This window comes from Diabrotica virgifera, chromosome 10 (assembly GCF_917563875.1).
Source record: "Diabrotica virgifera virgifera chromosome 10, PGI_DIABVI_V3a".
NCBI classification, from domain to species: Eukaryota; Metazoa; Arthropoda; class Insecta; order Coleoptera; family Chrysomelidae; genus Diabrotica; species Diabrotica virgifera.
In genome coordinates this window covers 152,465,843-152,486,476 of record NC_065452.1, presented here as the reverse complement: position 1 = coordinate 152,486,476, position 20,634 = coordinate 152,465,843, and the positions used below count along the sequence as shown (strand labels likewise).

The following is a 20,634-nucleotide window of genomic DNA, read 5'->3' as shown; positions in this document are numbered from 1 at the left end:
TGTTAAACAAACGTTTCTGGCTACTACCAGAGGCGTGCGACGGGGGAACGTGAATGGTTGACCCTTTCCAAATTCTACGCCACTGGCGGAATTGCTATTTTAGTGCAATTTTTGATTCTCCAATACTTTCTATGTAAAAAACATACTCTTGATTCGTAACGATTAATCCATTAGTTTTCGAGATATTTGAAGCTAAAAACGAAAGAGCATAATACATGAATCAAAATAACTGTGCTGTTTCATATTTAACTTCAAATATCTCGAAAACTAATGACTTTATCGTTACGAATGAGAGTATGTTATTTGCATAGAAAGTATTGGAGAATCTAAAAATTATGCTAAAATAGCAGTTTCATCAGTGGCGTAGAATTTGGGAAGGGTCAATTATTCACTTCCCCTGTCGTACGCCTCTGGTATTAACCACAAACGATTATATAACATAATTTAGTAGGGTGTATAGTACCTACACTTTCTGCCAAGTACCGTAAGGATATGTCAAATAGTTTTATAATACCGGACATACATAGTTCTTAAAGTTTTAAATAAAGAATAAATTATTTAAAAAAAAGAATACTTTAAAATAATTTGACATATTCGTGTGATACTTGGCAGAAAGTGTAAGCACTGTACACCCTACTAAATTATGTTAAATAATCGTTTGTGGTTAATACCAGAGGCGTACGACAGGGGAAAGTGAATAATTGACCCTTCCCAAATTCTACGCCACTGATGAAACTGCTATTTTAGCATAATTTTTGGATTCTCCAATACTTTCTATGCAAATAATATACTCTTCATTCGTAACGATAAAGTCATTAGTTTTCGAGATATTTGAAGTTAAAAATGAAAAGGCACACTTATTTTGATTCATGTATTATGCTCTTTCGTTTTTAGCTTCAAATATCTCGAAAACTAATGGCTTAATCGATACGAATGAAGAGTAAAATAGCAATTCCGCCAGTGGCGTAGAATTTGGAAAGGGTCAACCATTCATGTTCCCCCGTTGTACGCCTCTGGCAGTAGCCAGAAACGTTTGTTTAACATAATTTAGTAGATTGTACAATACCAGCACCACTTACCAAATTTCGTGTTGTTGTCCCATGCCTGTCAGGAAATATTCAAAAATAAATAAAATAAAACTTTGACACCCTGTATTTCGGTTATTATCAACTTTTGTACTAAGGTAAGTTAGCTTAAATCGATTTATTTTAACCTCAGGAATCTAAGGTTAAGCTATGGCCCATTCTTTACCAAACACCCTGTATATTATCATTAAAATACGGTCATATTACCTTTTAACCAATTATGGGATATATTAGATTTTTATTAACATCCTAAGTGCTCTAAAATTTGTTGCAAATACACGCTAAACACAGTTGCTTGAAATGGCATAGTGTAGTTTACCTCCTAGGTCCAGAACTGTAAACATGAAAATCCCTAGATAGTATAGGGACTCATGCCCACGTTTTCAGCATTTGGAACCGCTGTGCGTCGGCCCGGAACAAGAATGACGTAACTGCAAATTTTGTCAGTTCCTATTTATTGCGTAATTAACTTATAAAATACAGGTAGTGTCGCCAAATAAGGCCAGTGTCTTAATTAGGCCAATTGCAAATATTTTCTTAAATATAGATATTATATATTAGAGGTCGCCGTAAATGTCTTTCTCAGTCAAAATCTTCTACGCCATTCAGTCGGTAGTATCAAATAGCAGCGCCAAGTAGACTAGACACGTGTTTGTTACGGTGCGGAAGTTCCTTTATAAATTTTAGGTAAGTTATAAAATTACTAAAATGGTACTTAATGAATATAAGCCAATTATTTTTTCTTTGTAAAGCGATAGTAAATTAATACTTTTTAAGGAACTGGAACTGTTTTTTCTCTATATTGCTTTTTATTATTTTTTTTATCTTAAATAAAAAAAGTAGATAGTGTCCTAATAAAGCCAATTGTTCTAGATGTGTGTAAATGTGCGATATGTGTGCTTAATGTATTGACAAATTTTTGTTTTTAATATGAATAAAAGTTTCTTTCACTAAATTTTGTATTTGTTCTTTAATTCTTAGGTTTAAAATTTATTATCCACCTCAATTTGCGTAAAAAATGGAAATGGCCTTATTAAGCTACCAGTTCCTAATAAGGCCAAATATTCCAGATTTATTAAATGTTAAAATTTTTTTATTTCTTTATTTATTTAGTAAGTATTTTATCCTGAAATTCGATAGCTAAAATGTTAGGCAATACGTATACAAGAGTTTTCCCCCATATTGTTCCTGAATAAAATATTACAGATATTTAAACCTTAAGGTGGCCTTAATTGGCGACCTTACCTTATGTACAGATGATACTTAGTCCAGGACGCATCTGTTTTGAGATGGACGTTGAGAGGTGACTAAAATTTTTTTGCATAAATTGCTTGAAAATAACTCAAATAATAATATTTGAGTTATCCTCCCACTCAAAATGGTCCGGAACATTGTTTAAATAATCAAAACGTCAAAAAATGAAGGAAAAATTCGATTTTTTTCTTCGTTTTTTGATTATAACTTTAAAAGTATCCATTTGCGAGAAAAGTTATGCTGACATAAAAGTTGTGTAATTAAATTTCCTACAATATAGAATTGGTTAAAAATTTAAAAAATTGTCACCCTTGTTGCAAAATAGCAATAATTGCGAAAAAAACCATACAAAAACAAGTATTCGCATTTTACGTTTTTCAGCCATTTATGCTACACTTAGGACCTTCATATTTTACCCAAAAAAACTTTATAATATAGTAAAACAACACTGGAAATTTCATTAAGATTGGTTTAATAGATTTTGCAAAATAAATTTTGCAATCCATCTTTCGCAAAAAAAAATTCATTTTTTCAAAATGTTGCAGGACTGAAAATAAAGCAGGTAGCAAGTTGATTTTTTTTTACATATAGAACAATACTGTACCTTTCATTTGCAATTTGCAAAATTAAAATCGGTTACCTGCCACGGCGTCAGGAATTTTTTTAAATAAACATTAATTTTTGGTGCTACGCGCAGGACAGCGGTGTTCGATTCACAAAAGTTGATTTCCACCAAAATTTCTTCCAATCTTTATCTTATATATTATTTTCTTACTCTATATTTTGTTGTATTTTAATATTTGAATTCCACAAAAATCAAACGAATTTTATTGTTTGTGAAATATTGTTTAAACAATTGTATATGTTTAAAAATAATAAACTTTTATTCTCTAAGTTAAAATATATGAACAAAGAAAGTTTTTGCTAAAAAAGTGTTATTTCAAAGGATAGAGTATGTGTTTTTATTTTGCAATAAACAAATTTATTTATTTATATCGAAATGTAATAAAAATTAAAATGTATCAATTATTATCAAAGTTCATTGGAATGCCCAATCAGAGCAAACTATCCGCTGTGCTGCGCGTAGCACTAATAATTAATATTTATCAAAAAAAAATCTGACACCGTGGTAGTTAATCGATTTTAATTTTACAAATTGCAAATGAAAGGTACAGTACACTTCTATACGCAAAAAAATTTCAACTTGCTATCTGCTTTATTTTCAGTCCTGTAACATTTTGAAAAAATGAATTTTTTTTGCGAAAGCTGGATTGCAAAATCTATTGAAACGATGTTAATGAAATTTACAGTATTGTGTTACTGTATCATAAAGTTTTTCTGCATGAAATATGAAGGTCTGAAGTGTAGCATAAATGGTTGAAAAACGTAAAATGCGAATACTTGTTTTTTAATGGTTTTTTCGCAATTATTGCTGTTTTGCAACAAGGGTGACTTTTTTTTAATTTTCAACTAATTCCATGTCGTAGGAAATTTAATTACGCAACTTTTATGCGAGTACAACTTTTCTCGGAAATGAATATTTTTAAAGTTATCAAAAAACGAAGAAAAAGTCGAATTTTTCCTTCATTTTTTGACATTTTGATTATTTAAACAATGTTCCGGACCTTTTTAAGAGGAAGGATAACTCAAATATTATTATTTGAGTTATTTTCAAGCAATTTTTGCAAAAAAATTTGAATCATCTCTCAACGTCCAAATGTACTAATATTTTTACAGATGCGCCCTGGTCTAACTGAAGATAATGAAATTCGAACCAATAGGGATGAAAATAAAAGCCATCATTGTAAGGATAAACGCCATACCGCTCATGGCCGATTACTTCTCATTTAATCCCTATTTTAAATATTCAAAAATCGTTTTTTTGTTCTCCAGAGAAATTTGGCTTTTTGCAGTTATAGTATTTTTTACTACAAAGGCAATATTACGTAGGTCAAAATTTTTGACGTATGAGCACTGTCAAAACATTAGAATGTGACTTTTCATCATGGCCACGTTTATGTCATTACTTGTCAGAGATATTTTTCTTTGTTTTTGTTTACTATAAAAATAATATGTATAATTATTTATTCTAATTAATGATGTCAATTCGTTTTCATTACTTGCCGAATTATATTAATTAGCAACAATATTATAGTGTAGGTATAATCATGATACTATAAATAAAGAGATAGTATTTTCCCCTAGCTCAAATACGTCCGAGTTTGCGCATTGATTACGTAACTGTAGACCGGAAGTTGAATTTGAATTCTTGTTAAAGTTAAATGGTATTTGTATGCATTATGTGATGAAATTATTCAATTAGCAAAATAACATTAAACTTCAATGTATTCGAAAAGATTTTAGTGTCGAGATTCCAGTCAAAATAAATGTCAAAGATAAAATATAAAATACAACCGCGAACAATTCAAAGTAATCGGACATTACGAATGATTACGAACCATTACGAACTTGCCGGTCTCCAGTTATGTCACGACTTCCGGATGTGCAATATATTATCTTGTTATTTTATAGTATCATGGGTATAATAATTAAAATAGATTGTTTCACAGCTCAAAGCATAATTTACCGCGAACAGCAACACTGAACTGTCATTTGCGTTTGAATGTATGAGTAGTGTACAAAAAATGTCTAAAATATTTAACTAAAATTATTATTTTTTTGGAATATTGAACTTAAATAATTGTTTTAGAAAATTTATATTATTGATAATAAATGTTTTTGGTTATTTAATTAATATAATTCTAAAATTCTCAATGTAATCGCGATTACGTTTTTCTTATTAAAATACCTTGTGGACGCTTATACAACATCGGGCAGTTCCGTGTTGGTGTCGTATTTTAGCTGTGCTACACAAATTTCAATTCTAGAGTTGATGTTATGGAATATCATTATTTTCGTTAACATTAACAAGTATTTTGGCATATGATTAATATATTTCGGCAATTAATGAAATCCGATTGACATCATTAATTAGAATAAAGAATTAGATATATTATTTTTATAGTAAACAAAAACAAAGAAAAATATCTGACAAGTAATGACATTAACGTGGCCATGATGAAAAGTCACATTCTAATGTTTTGACAGTGATTTTACGTCAGAAATTTTGACCTACGTAATCTTGCTTTTGTAGTAAAAATACTATACGTCATTCGTGTTCCGGACTGGCGATATTATGTATTAGAAAAAGTTTTTAAAAATTTACGTTTGCATTTTTTGATTATACATTATATATGCATTATATATATCTTAGAATCAGTATGTATCCCAAATTGCTAGAGTCTTCCTCTTCATCGGTAGATGATGGTGATGGTGTAAGGCAAGGGTCGAGACAACTCATACCCGAGGAGCTGTTGGAGTCATTGGAGAGACTTAAAGCTTAAAACAAAACATTAATTAAAAAAACCGGTTATAATCTTAAATAACTACATAAAATATATTTAATAAAATAAGTATGTCAAAAACTTCAAAATTATAATCTCTCTCTCTCTAGTTCTTGTGGAGTATTGGGCGCTTATATTCTTTTGTTTTTATTCTCTGGATAAACTGTGCACTAGTTCCCTCCATTCTTAGGCCAGGGTAAAAAGACAAAAATCTGTTCGTGACACTTCAGCAGCCAGGGTACTGAAACGTTTTTTCGACAAGTAATACCTATAGGAACAAATTGTAACTATTTCCTGCGTAGGATCTGGCGGCCATTTTTATTTATAAACAATTAACTGTCAAAAAATGGCATTTTTCCCTTTTTTTTTTCAAATCAATGGAAAACAATGAAACTTATGATTTCTTTAGTACAAATATCTTTGAGATTATGGAAAAAGCTTTAAAATGACATATTACAAAGTTTGATATACTCATTTATTGTTAATATAATTGAGAAAAAAGGTCGGAATTGCAAAAAAAATTCTTTTCGCAATGAATGCTGTAAAAATTAGTGTACAGGTTTGAAATTTTTGTCAAATGAGGGTTCTTTAGTGCTTAATATGTGATAAAAATTTCAAAGCGATTCATTCAATTGTTTAAATGTTATTCGAATTGTTTATCTCAGAGAGCATTTTTTTTGCAATAACATAAGTCAGAAAAAATGATGTTAGAACCATTCCACAGGTGTCAAATGGAAGAGCATGAGCTATATTTTCAACTTGGTTTAGAGAAAGCGAATAAAAAATGCATTTATTAGTAATAAATAATTATGCAAAAGTATGTAAATCTCCCCTTATAAACTTTTTGAATAACTTTTTCCAAAAAAATTAACTTTTTTTACCCTGTTTTAAGTGCACAACTACCAAGTAATGTTATTTATATCATAATTGATTAAAAATTGTAATAAATATATATATAATTTCTAATATAACAAAATAAAAACTTTATAAGGACAGATTTACGATACTTTTGCATAATTATTTATTACTAATAAATGCATTTTTATTCGCTTTTTTTAAACCAAGTTGAAAACATAGCTCATGCTCTTTCATTTGACACCTGTGGAATGGTTCTAACGTCATTTTTTTCTGACTTATGTTATTGCAAAAAAAATGCTCTCTGGGATAAACAATTTGAATAAAATTTAAACAATTGAATGAATCGCTTTGAAAGTTTTATCACATATTAAGCACCAAAGAACCCCTATATGACAAAAATTTCAAAGCTGTACACTAATTTTTATAATAGATATTGCGAAATTAATTTTTTTTGCAATTCCGGCCTTCTTTCTCAATTATAATAACAATAAATGAGTATATCAAACGTTGTAATACGTCATTTTAAAGCTTTTTCCATAATCTCGAAGATATTTGTACTAAAAAAAGCATAAGTTTCACTGTTTTCCATTGATTTGAAAAAAAAAGGGAAAAATGCCATTTTTTGACATTTAATTGTTTATAAATAAAAATGGCCGCCAGATCCTACGCAGGAAATAGTTACAATTTGCTCTTATAGGTATAACTTGTCGAAAAAACGCTTCATTACCCTGGCTGCTCGAGTGTCATGGAAAAAACCTTATTATCCTGGACTATCTCTTCAATTTTTAGCTCTCTTTTTAACTTCGCCCCATCTTGGCCCAATTTTTCGTGTTCTCTCGTCGTTGTTCTTTTGCAGCTGTTGTCTGGTCTTCCTCTCTGTCTTTTCCCCTCTGGTTGGTATTCAAGTGCTTGTCTTACCAAAGTGTCCAATCCATCTCCATTTTTTTTCCTTAACTTGACTGTAGTACATATGTTAGTTTGCTTTGCTCTTTCCCATAGTTTTGTGTTTCCACGTTTCTGCTCCGTTGAGTAGTATACTTTTAGGCCCGGTACTTTATGTCTCGATTAACAGCCGGTTAGTTAACCGGCTGTTTATCTTAACCGGCTGTTTATCGGGACTTCTTTAGGGTCTCTTGCGTTGTAATAAATGCTATTACAAGTATTATTATAATTATAAAAGGGTATAATAATAATTATAATTGCATTTATTACAACGCAAGAGACCCTAAAGACGTCCCTATTAAACCCCGGTTAACTAACCGGCTGTTAATCGAGACAATAAGGTACCGGGCCTTAATGTAACTATTAAATATTTTACTTTTTGTTTTTTCCGATATTTCGTTTGTTTGCCAAATTCTATTTAAAGCGTTGAATGCGTGTTGAGCCTTTATTATTCTCGTCTGTATATGTATATCCTTTTTACAACCCCCGCTCCTTTCCATAATTGATCCCAGATATGTTATACCTCTTCTAGTTTATCATTATTTTATTATTTGTATGGTTATTATTTTTTTTAAAGTTTGGTTTTCTGTGTTTATTCGGAGTCCGATCGTGTCGGAATACTGTGCCAATTTGTTCATTTTTAATTGCATATGATTTCGGTGTTCAGTTAACAGGCAGATGTCTGTTCGATCGTCAATTACTTTTCTCATTACCCAATCTATCATAATATGGAATAGGGTAGGGGATAGTACACAACCCTGTTTGACTCCACTTTCTATGGATATTTCTTCTGTTACTTCACCTGAATGTTCCCGTTTGGCTTTGTATCCTTCGTAGAAGAGTTTAATAAAGTTTATGATTTTTAGTGATATCCCATATAATCTTAAGATTTTCCACATCTGTACCCTATTTGCAAGGTCAAAGACCTTTTCGAAGTCGAAAAAGTTTACATATATATCAGCACTTTGGATGTGGCGCTTAGTAGTGTTATTGCACGCCAATAATTATTGCATTTGCTCAGGTCTCCTTTTTTGGGTATTTTTATAATCAATCACTCCTTTGGTAATTCTTCGTCCGTCCATATTTTGTTCAAAAGTGTATGTAGCTTTTCTACTGATTCTGTTTACTTCTCGTATATTTCGTTGTGCTTTTCCTGTTAAGCTTCGTATGATTGTATATTGTGTTCGTAAGTAGTTTTCTTCTGCTGCTTTTTCTGATATATTCAGCATCTCATTTATATAGTTTCTTTTATCTTTTCTGGCTTGTTTTTTTACTTCTGCGTTTTTTGCCTTTGTATTTCCTTTTAAGTGCCCTCTCTTCTTCCGATCCTTCTTTTTATAGAGTTTCTTGCTTGATTTTTTTCTTTCTTCTATCAGTATCTCTAGTTATCCATTTTTTATTTTGTCTTCTTTTTAATCCGATTGTTGCTTTTGCTGCATTTATCATCACTTCTTTAAAATACTTTCATGTTTCTTCGACTGACTCCAGTTTGTTGTGATACTGTTCAGTTAATTGCCAGTTTCTCACTGAATTTATTTCTTATACATTATTGTTTAAGGGCATCAACATTGTATTTGTTCCTTCTGCTGTTTTTTTAGTTTTTATCTCTGGCTAATTCCATTTTTAAACAGGACCATCATTATAACAAGAACCAGGGCCACAACTGCGGAAATCCTAACCGATCTTAGTAGCAGCAGCAGAAAAAATGGGGTTACATATAAATCAGAATAAAACCAAATTCATGGCGACTAACACAAACACAAGAGCTGGAAATGTTGACGCAAATCTAATCATCAATGACCAAAACTTCGAAGCGCTCAAAGAGTTATAACACATCTGAGGAAATAAAAAGGCGAATAATAATTGCAAACAGGTGTTATCATGGTTGATCGAAGTACTTATCTAACAAACGTCTGTCTCAAAAAACTTGTATAAGGCTGTATAGAACATTGATAGTCCCCGTTCTCACATATGGATCAGAGGCATGGACGCTAACTAAACCAGATGAATCCGCTCTATCTGAAAAGTGTTACGCAAGATATTCGGAGCAGTCTGTGAGAACAGAATATGGAGGCGTAGATGTAACTTTGAACTGCAGAATATCTACAAGCATATGTTTGGTGGAAAAGATATTATCACTGTAATTAAGCGAAACCGCCTGCAATGGGCAGGACATGTAGCCCGGGCCCCTGAATCGAACATGATAAAAAATATTCTAACAGCTCAACCCGTGGGAATGAGAAGACGGGGTAGACCAAAGTTGAGGTGGATGGACGGGGTAATACAAGATGCCGAGAAGATTGGAGTCGGCAACTGAAAAATGCAAGCAAGGGACAGAACAGAATGGCGTAGAAAGCTTGAGAAGACTGAGGCCTTCTAAGGGCTGTAGCACCAAGATGATGATGATGAATTTCATTTTAGTCTCGCTTTGACTAGTATGTGGTCTGAGCCCACATCATCACCTCTTAAGCTCCTGACATCTTGCAACCAGCTTCTCCATTTATATTCAATTATTATAAAATTATAATAATTAATATAAATTTGAGAAATGTTATAATCTTCGGATCATCATAATCATACATCTCCAAGTGGAGCAAAGGGCACCTTGCGGTGTTTCAAGTAGCATGAGGTATGATAGTGAGGATGCTAATGCTAGTCCCACGCATCATCTGTTGACTCCCATCCAATTTTGTTTACTAGTTTTTCTGTAATGTCCTTGTCTCATTGTTCTTTTCCACTTATAAGATGGTCTTCCCTTTCTTCTTTTGTGTTGATCATTGTAATGTAGAGCTTATCTAGCAATTTTTGTTGCTGGTTTTCGTAAGGTGTGTCCTGTTTACTTCCATTTCCGTTTTTTTATTGTATGTTCTATCCTTTCTTCATTTGTTAGTCTCATAGGCGTAACCAGGGGGGGGGTTTTGGGGGTTGTAACCCCCCATTGGGATATACTTTGAGCTCTATACGCTTAACACCATAGCCCTCACAGACCTTCCAGTAGTTGTAACCCCCCCTTTTAGGTAGTTGTAACCCCCCCCCTTAGGATCATCCTGGTTACGCCTATGGTTAGTCTCCAGAATTCGTCATTAGTGATTTTGTTTGGCCAAAATATTCTCAGTACGTAGGCACCTGTTAATGAAGGATTGTATTTTCTGAAAAAATTGTTTATGGTGTTCATGTTTCTGCTCCATATAACAGGACAGACTTTACATTAGTTTCAAATAATCGTAGCTTTGTTCTTCTGCTGATGTTTGTCGAGGCCCATATCTTACGTAAAGAGTTGAAAGCATTTTGTGCCAAGCTTATTCTTTGGGTTATGTCCTTTTCTGTGCCTCCCGTTTAATTTACCAGACTGTCCAAATAACAGAAATCTTTTACTTCTTCTATTTGTTTCCCTTCTATATTATTTCCGTTCGTTTTCCCATCTGATATTTTCGTTTTTTTTTTTGGGATTTATTTTTAAGCCGGTTATTTTTGCTATATTGTTCAATCTGGTAATTTTGTTTTGTATGTGTTGTCTGTTTGATTTTATGAGGCATATATATCGTCTGACATTTTATGAGCAGTTTGTTTCATTATCCAATCTATAACTATTATAAACAACGTTGGTGACAAGACACACCCCTATCTTATTCCTTTTTTGAAGCTTATTTGTTGGGATAGTTCCCCTTAATGGTCAACTCTAGCAAAACCTTTGTCATAGAAAAGCCTTATTACTCTTATATATTTGTCTAGTATTCCATAGAGTTCTAATATCCTCCATATGACTCATGGTTGAACTTAATATGGACAATACATAGAAAAACCTTCTACTTTTGTCGTTTGTGACTAATATGTCCTTTGTGACTTTCTATACATTCCTTTCCATTTTGTTAGTAGTATGGGCTTTGTAAGAGACATAATGAAGGGAGAAGGCTGGAGAATGGCTGGGACACATAGAGAGAAGGAAAAACGACCTACTGATTAAGAAGATCACCAGATGGAAACCAGAATCTGAAAGACCAAGGGGAATACCCGGAGAGAGACGGGAGGTATGAGAGATATCAAAATCCTGGAAGTGAGAAACTGGAGGGAACTATGCACATATCCAAATGAGTGGAAGATAATTGTAACGAAAGCCAAGTCATACAACAAACAAGTGGAATGCGGAGCGATTCACCCTGAAAAGCCCTGATGATGATGATGGGCTTTATATGGCAGGCAATTTCATTGTGAAAACATTATTACACCTTAAATACTCTTCTCTTCTACTTTCTTTTTTCAGATTATTGGTCCACTTCTTCATTTTCTTTTATTTTACAATGCTCTTTAATTCAAACTAAAGATATATGTTGAGTTTGCAATTCTTTGTAATTTAGTAGGTTCATATTGCTTATATGATTTTTAATCTTCCTTAAATATGTATTACCTACTTATTTGGTCAGTTACCTTTTTTTTTTAATTTTTATATAAGCTTCTATGAATAGTTAAACATCACTCAAATTCAAATTTTTTGTCATAGTAGAGGATCCGATATAAAGTCGAATTAAAAAAAAATTCGACCCGGGCAGATTTTATTTCAGATTTTTTGGATCTTTTTGGATCTAAACAAAAAAGGTCTTTTATAATTTTTCTCTAAGTTGATCGTTTTCGAGTTAAAAACAATTTAAAACTGAATAAAAAGAATGAAATATGACAATTTTCAAGGCTCAAAAACACAAGTAAAAATATCATTTTTGTAATCATCGAGTACATAAATTCAAGTTCAAACATTTTTCTATCAGGTCTCGATAAGAATTTTAGCCATGTTTAATTTTAAAACATATTTTTTAATTGTTAATGAGGAAGGTTTCTTATGGGGAGACGGGCATTAACAACTAAAAAACAATGTCAGAATGAAATAAGTCCAAAAGGCTTATTAAGAATTAGTCCAGGGCGCATCTGTTTTGAGATGGACGTATCCTCCCACTCAAAATGATCCGGAACATTGTTTAAATAATCAAAATGCCAAAATATGAAGGAAAAATTCGATTTTTTTACTGGTTTTTTGATTATAACTTTAAAACTATTCATTTCTGAGAAAAGTTGTACTGACATAAAAGTTGCATAATTAAATTTCCTACAATATAGAATTGGTTAAAAATTTAAAAAATAGTCACCCCTGTTGCAAAATAGCAATAATTGCGAAAAAAGCCATACAAAAACAAGTATTCGCATTTTACGATTTTCAACCATTGATGCTACACTTAGGACCTTCATATTTTACCCAGAAAAACTATATATGATATAGTAAAATAACACCGTAAATTTCATAAGATCGGTTTAATAGATTTTCCAAAATAAATTTTGCAATCCAGCTTTCGCAAAAAAATTCATTTTTTTTAAATGTTGCAGGACTGAAAATAAAGCAGATAGCAAGTTGAATTTTTTTTGCTTATACCTTTCATTTTCAATTTGCAAAATTAAAATCGATTAATTACCACGGCGTCAGGAAATTTTTTAAATAAACATCAATTTTTGGTGCTACGCGCAGGACAGCGGTGTTCATTTCACACAAGTTGATTTCCACCAAAATTTCTTTCAATCTATATCTAATATATTATTTTCTTACTCTATATTTGTTGTATTTTAATATTTAAATTCCACAAAAATCGAAACTAATTTTATTATTGTTTGTGAAATATTGTTTAAACAATTGCATATGTTTAAAAATAATAAACTTTTATTCTCTAAGTTAAAATATATGAACAAAGAAAGTTTTTGCTAAAAAAAGTGTTATTTCAAAGGATAGAGTATGTGTTTTTATTTTGCAATAAACAAATTTATTTATTTATATCGAAATGTAATAAAAATTAAAACGTATCAATTATTATCAGAGGTCTTTGGAATGCCCAATCAGAGCAAACTATCCGCTGTCCTGCGCGTAGCACCAATAATTAATGTTTATTTAAAAAAATTCCTGACGCCGTGGTAGTTAATCGATTTTAATTTTGCAGATTGCAAATGAAAAGTACAGCACACTTCTATAAGCAAAAAAATTTTCAACTTGCTATCTGCTTTATTTTGAGTCCTGTAACATTTTGAAAAAATGAATTTCTTTTGCGAAAGCTGGATTGCAAAATATATTGAACCGATCTTAATGAAATTTGCAGTATTGTTTTACTGCATCATAGAGTTTTTCTGGGTGAAATATGAAGGTCCTAAGTGTAGCATAAATGGTTGAAAAACGTAAAATGCGAATACTTGTTTTTGTATATTTTTTTCGCAATTATTACTACTTTGCAACAAGGGTGACTATTTTTTAAATTTTTAACCAATTCTATATTGTACAAAATTTAATTACGCAACTTTTATGTCAGTACAACTTTTCTTGGAAATGAATACTTTTAGAGTTATAATCAAAAAACGAAGAAAAAAATCGAATTTTTCCTTCATTTTTTGACATTTTGATTATTTAAACAATGTTCCGGACCTTTTTGAGAGGGAGGATAACTCAAATATTATTATTTGAGTTATTTTCAAGCAATTTCTGCAAACAATTTGAGTCACCTCTCAACGTCCAAATGTACTAATATTTTTACAGATGCGTCCTGGTCTAAATTGATAGATTAAGGTTTGAACTTGAATTTAGGTACTTCGTAATTTCAAAAATGATATTTTATACTTATGTTTTTGAGCCTTGAAAATCGTGATCTTTCGTTGTTTTTTCAGTTTTAAATTGTTTATATTATAACTAGAAAACGATCAACTTCAGAGAAAAATTACAAAAAGACTTTTTTTGTTTAGAATGACCTAGAAAATCTGAAATAATATCTGCCCGGGTCGAATTTTTTTTAATTCATAAAAAAACTAATTTTTTAATTATCAATTAATTATAGTTAGAACAAGATTTTTGTAATTGTAAATATGCTAAATTACATATCCAATAATTTTTATCCATTAAACAGATCGGTGCAAATCGACCTTATATCGTATCTTAAAAATCTAGAATGAATATCAACAAAAATTTTGAAACCAACACGGGCATGAATATATTATTTGTATCCATACGCCATACCCAGAAGTCAACATCATAAAAGGAAATAAAGTCCAGAAGACTCCAATGGGCAGGACACCTCAGAAGACATTCTGACCAAAGAACAGTAAGACTGGTGTGGGAGGAAGTTCCAACTTGAAGAAGACCATGCGGACTCCCTCGACTCCGCTGGCGAGATAATATAGCAGGAGACCTGAAAGCTATGGGCGTGGAGAATTGGATAGAGATTGCTCAAGGTAGAGAAGAGTGGAGGCATGTTGTCGAGTCGGCTAAAACCCACAAAGGGTTGTAACGCCACGGAGTAAGTATGTAAGTACGTGCTGTTTCACCCTTACACATAAGGTTTGTTCCAACAAGCGGCCAAACCAGTCAGAAACTATCAGCAAATAGTCGACCAGCGCGAGTAGAGGGGATTGTACTGACGACTTTATTAATGTTCTCTCACTGACCAACTGTTTGCTGACGATTTCTGATTAGTTTGTCTGTTGGTTGGAACAATCCTATAGTAAAGCTGCGACACTGGTCTTCCCCTACCCCCACTTAGTTCCATGTTAGTTTCTCCATACAATGTGCTAGAAAGACATCATCAAACCAGTTCAAGAGATCTTGTCGTCAGTAAGTGCGGAAAGTACGCTCAGTCTATGATAATTATGGCTTAAATTAAACTATGTAATAGGAGTTCACTTGTCACATTACGTTTCCATTTTATTCCTAAATTGACACAGTTGGATGCTAAATAAACAACGATAAAAGGCAGAAAATAAGAAATAATGTTTGCATTGTTAAGGTATCATGTCTGCACTGATTTACCACAACCACAACTGTAATACAGATAACTTACCTGCCATTTGTGCCTCCAATTCTGCTAGTGCATTCGCAGAATCTTCATTCACAGGCGAAGAAGTGTATATTCTTCCAGATCTAAGAACAATAAATTAATGAAACAAGTATCCTATTTATGTATAAATATATGTTATAGAGGGTGTCCCGAAAAGATTGGTCATTAATTATACCACAGATTCTAGGGTCAAAAATAGGTTGATTGAACTTCACTTACCTATATACAATAGGGCACACAAAAAAAGTTCAGCCCTTTGAAGTTACAAATTGAAAATCGATTTGTTTTTCATACGGTATGTTCCTGTAAGTTGTATCCATATGGAAAACTTTTTTATTATTAATTTTACGAAAAAAAGTTATTCTTTATAAAAAGTTCTGCATGGTCCAAAACCCAAGATTCAACCATCAGATATCAAATTTTATGAATGTTATACGAGGTATGTCAAAAAGTTTGAATTTCACTCAAGAGTAAAGTACATAGCTTTATTTTTCACAATATTAAAAATTGCTATTATGAAAAGTTGTTTGGAATTAAAAACTCTATTCTAATATGCAATTACATCCTTCTAATTGAAAAAGTTTTTTTTGAAAAATTATGGATAACTAACATTATTTTACTGTATTTCAATTCTGATAACTCTTTTATTATTAATTTTACGAAAAAAAAGTGATTCCTAACAAAAAGTTCTGGATGATCTAAAACCTAAAATACAACCATCTTATATCAATTTTATACGAGATATGTCAAAAAAGATAAATTTAGATCAAAAGTAAAATACCTTTATTTATAGTTCAGAATATTTCAATTAGAAGGATGTAATTACATACTGAAACATAGTTTTTAATTCTAAATAAATTTTCATAATAACAATTTTCGATATTGTGAAAAATAAACGTATTTTACTCTTGAGCAAAATTCATATTTTTTGACATACCTCGTATAAAATTGATAAAATTTGACATAAGATTGTATTTTAGGTTTTAGACCATGCAGAACTTTTTATTAAGAATCACTTTTTTTCGTAAAATTAATAATAAAAGAATAAATATCTGAATTGAAATATGTAACTGAAAATAATGTTAGTTATCCATAATTTTTCAATTAGAAGGATGTAATTGCCGTATAGTTTTTAATTCCAAAGAACTTTTCATATTAACAGCAATTTTCAATATTGTGAAAAATAAAGCTACTTTACTCTTGAGTGAAATTCAAACTTTTTGACATATCATGTAATATTTAAAAAATTTGATATTTGATGGTTAAATCTTAGGTTTTGGACCACGCAGAGCCTTTTATAAAGAATCACTTTTCTTCGTAAAATTAATGATAAACAAGTTTTCCATATGGATACAACTCACAGGGACATACTGTATATAGAAAACTCTTGAGATTTTTTATTGAAAATTGACATGTGGCATTCTTATGGCAGAAACATCTTAAAGAAAATTAAAGTGAAATTTTTGCACCCCATAAAAATTTTATGGGGGTTTTGTTCCTTTAAACCCCCCAAACTTTTGTGTATGTTCCAATTAAATTATTATTGTGGCACCATTAGTTAAACACACTGTTTTTAAAACTTTTTTGCCTCTTAGTACTTTTTCGATAAGCCAGTGTTTATCGACATATTTTGAATATTTGTCGAATCCACCACATATTTGTATATGGTTAAGCACGATTATAGAGACCTCTTACGGCCGGTTTCATAAAGTTAACTTGTGGTTAAGAGATAACCAGAGGTTCCCATAATCTGAAATCTGAACATTTATTTATCATTTACATTTTTAGGTATCTTTTGAAATAGAAGCCATATCTCGATAAAAGGTGACTTGTCAAAAAAAGACTAAGAGGCAAAAAAGTTTTAAAAACACTGTGTTTAACTAATGGTACCACAATAATGAATTAATTGGAACGTACACAAAAGTTTGGGAGGGTTTAAGGGAACAAGCTACCCCCATAAATTTTTTATGGGGTGAACAAACTTCACTATAATTTTGTTTCAAGGATGTTCCTGCCATATGAGTGATACATGTCCATTTTCAATACAAAATCTCTAATAGTTTTCGATATATTGAAAAAAATCGGTTTTCATTTTGTAACTTCAAAGGGCTGTAACTTTTTTTATGATCACATTTGTACTAAGGTAAGTTGGGTTCAATTGAACTATTTTTGACCCCAGAATGTGTGGTATAATTTATGACCCAATCTTTTCGGGACACACTGTATAGACCGGGGCATTTAGCACTAAAAACACATGAATAAATCGATTTTTAAATACAGCACCTAGAGACTTGCAGTTTTTTGCATTATGTTCAGGATAATGTCAGAAAAAAAGTCTACTGTTCAAAAATGGGTGGAAATGCATCATTGCACTTTAAAGTGCATGAAATGCATCCAAAAGTGCATAAACATGTCAAAAAAGTATACTAAGGGCAAAATTTTGTTATTCGGGGGGTTTTTGGGGTCACTGAACACGAATACGCCATCAGAACGGACCTCCAGATCACCTGGTGCCCAAGGTCACTGCAAGGGACGTCATCTTCTGGAGTTTCGAGGGTTTTCGGCATTAAATTGATGCAAACGGATTACTCATGTTTTGATATGTTTATGCACTTTTGGTTGCATTTCATGCACTTTAAAGTGCAATTATGCATTTCCACCCATTTTTGGATATTAGACTTTTTCCTGACGTCATTATGAACATAATGCAAAAACTGGTCAAATGCAAAAAAAATCTATAAGTGCTGTATTTGAAAATCGATTTATTTTGTGCTAAATGCACTCGTCTAATACAGTGGACGCGAAAAGTATGAAAACAAAGATGTCTGTGTATGATATTATAGTAACAATCATGCCTATTCTGTAACTCATTTCGATGATAGAAGTAAGGAAAATCGAATAGAAGTAGCCAAGTCGAATAGAAATAGGCAAAATCGGTATTCCATAACTCCCTCGGAATCTCTACAATCGGAGTAGTGAATAGAAATGACTTCGACACCATTTACCCTGTCGAAATTAGATTTCGATAATCGGAATTGTGCTTGACGCAAGCGCATTGTATTTTGTTTTGACGTTTATATTTTATATCTACTAAAAATAGTTTATTACTACTTATTTACAATTATTTACAGTATTTTTACCTTTTGTATCTGCTTAATTTTTTAGTCTGTGGTGTTATTTACTTAGGAAATTGTATATATTTAATTTAGTCATGTTGTACGAGTATGCATTGAACCTAACCCCATTTTCTCTGGCCTGGCATCTGAATGCTGAATGTTTGCCAGTCAGAGTTCACAGTGTTGCCATACTTTTTTTGTATATTGTTTGTACACCTCTCGGACAAAGGTCGTACCCCACCTATTACTATAAATCTATAGAATATCAAATAATGTCATTATGTACATTTGGCGGTTTCACAAGTTCATCCCAACATTTGGCGTAATCCTCATGGCATAACCCAGAACAGCTAATATCACGTATCGGATAATTGGGGTAAACCTAACTTTTCCTAGGCATCACCTGATCAAAATTCTTCCACGGTTATAGCAAAAGCATCATTAGATCCAGAAAGTGAAGAAATAAGAATTTGTGCGAAAGGGCACCAAGACAAGGCGATCAACCATTACTTCACCTTCACTAAAAAAAACTGGGAACCGGAAGGCAAAGAACGCTATAAATAACTGGGATAATAATAATAATCTAAAAAATATGAGAAGAATTTAAATAATTTAATTAAAAATGTTATTCCAAATCGGTATCACGAAGAATATATCAAAATGAGATCAGACACTTCGGAGCCAGATGAACTTGCTGAAACTGATGAGGAAGACTAATTTTTGTATACAGAGTGGGCCAAGCCAAAGAAAACACTCCACCTCGATATTTGGCAGTATTTATTAGATTTTAAGGAAATTACGAAAGAGGTCGATTTTTGATCTAAGTGTCAACCCCCCTCCCTTCCACTCCTCCACTCCTTATTTTTAAATAGTGAATAGGGATCGTGTGCTAGCTCATTTAAAAGGTTATTCAATTCTCTATTCAGTAATATAAACATTAACATAATTATGTATACAGGGTTTCCAAGAAAAAAATTTTAATTAAATTAATTGACACAAAAAGAAGAATGTATGTAATTTATTTAATTCAAAATACATTCTACTGCTGTCACAAAACAGAAAAAATGTTTTTAAAAAAATAAACAGTGCTTTTCGCTTAATTTCAATGTTCAAGCTACCACCCATCTGCCTCCTGGTAGGTTGAATATTGAATTTAAGCTAAAAACAATATTTATTTGTCAAATAAACATTTTTCTCTGTTTTCTGTCAGTAGTAGAATGTATTTTGAGTTAAATAAGTTGCATACATTCTTCTTTTTGTGTCAATTAATTTAATTCAAAATAATTTTTCTTGGACGCCCTGTGTAACTAATTATGTCAAAGTTAATATTACTGAATAGAGAATTGAATAACCTTTCAAATGAGTTAGCACACGAACGCTATTCCCTATTTAAAATAAGGGGTGGGGGAAATGGAAGGGGACATACAGATGTATGTTCCGTAAAAATGTGTCACCCTTAGATCAAAAATCGACCTATTTCTTCATTAAAATCTAATAAATAATGCCAAATATCGAGGTGGACTGTTTTCTTTGGTCCACTCTGTATTTTGTTTAATATTTAACCCTGGAAGATCACACCTATTTTTTTTAAATAACTGCACACATGGGTATCATATTATACCCAATGATTTTTTGTGAAGAAATAAAAAAAGGAAATATTTTATGATTTCCAGAGACTCTCTAATCACTATTGAATACATAAGAATAATTAAATCAATCATTTTATTTTCTCTCTTAATTGTAGTAACACAAAAGAAAAAAATATTAAAAATACCTAAAAATAATTAACAAATATTTCTAAAAAACCGGAAGCATAATTCAAAATATTTTAATTTATTTTAACAACAAAATGGTCTTTTTAACTAAAATATAACACCTTAGGATTATAGAACTCATATTCATTCTTAGCCAGGTATTTCAGTTTTACTCATCTTAGTGACTACATTCATAAGGCAGTGTGGCTCTATGCTTCATGCATTATGCTTTATAGCAAGCCGAGCATGCACTCTTTGCTTTTCCATCTTTGCATTTGCAGAAATAACACCTAGTTTGCTTTACTTAATTTGTGGGATGTTGTGTTGTTAGGTCATTAACTTGAACGCACACGTGATCGCAAACTTCACAC

At 31.6% G+C, this 20,634-nt stretch overlaps 1 protein-coding gene across 1 annotated transcript in view; it reads left to right on the top strand.

Annotated features, from left to right (window-relative positions):
* LOC114325143 (endoplasmic reticulum aminopeptidase 2-like) overlaps window positions 1–20,634 on the top strand; it is a 133,182-nt gene that overhangs the window by 32,555 nt on the left and 79,993 nt on the right. The window lies entirely within an intron of this gene.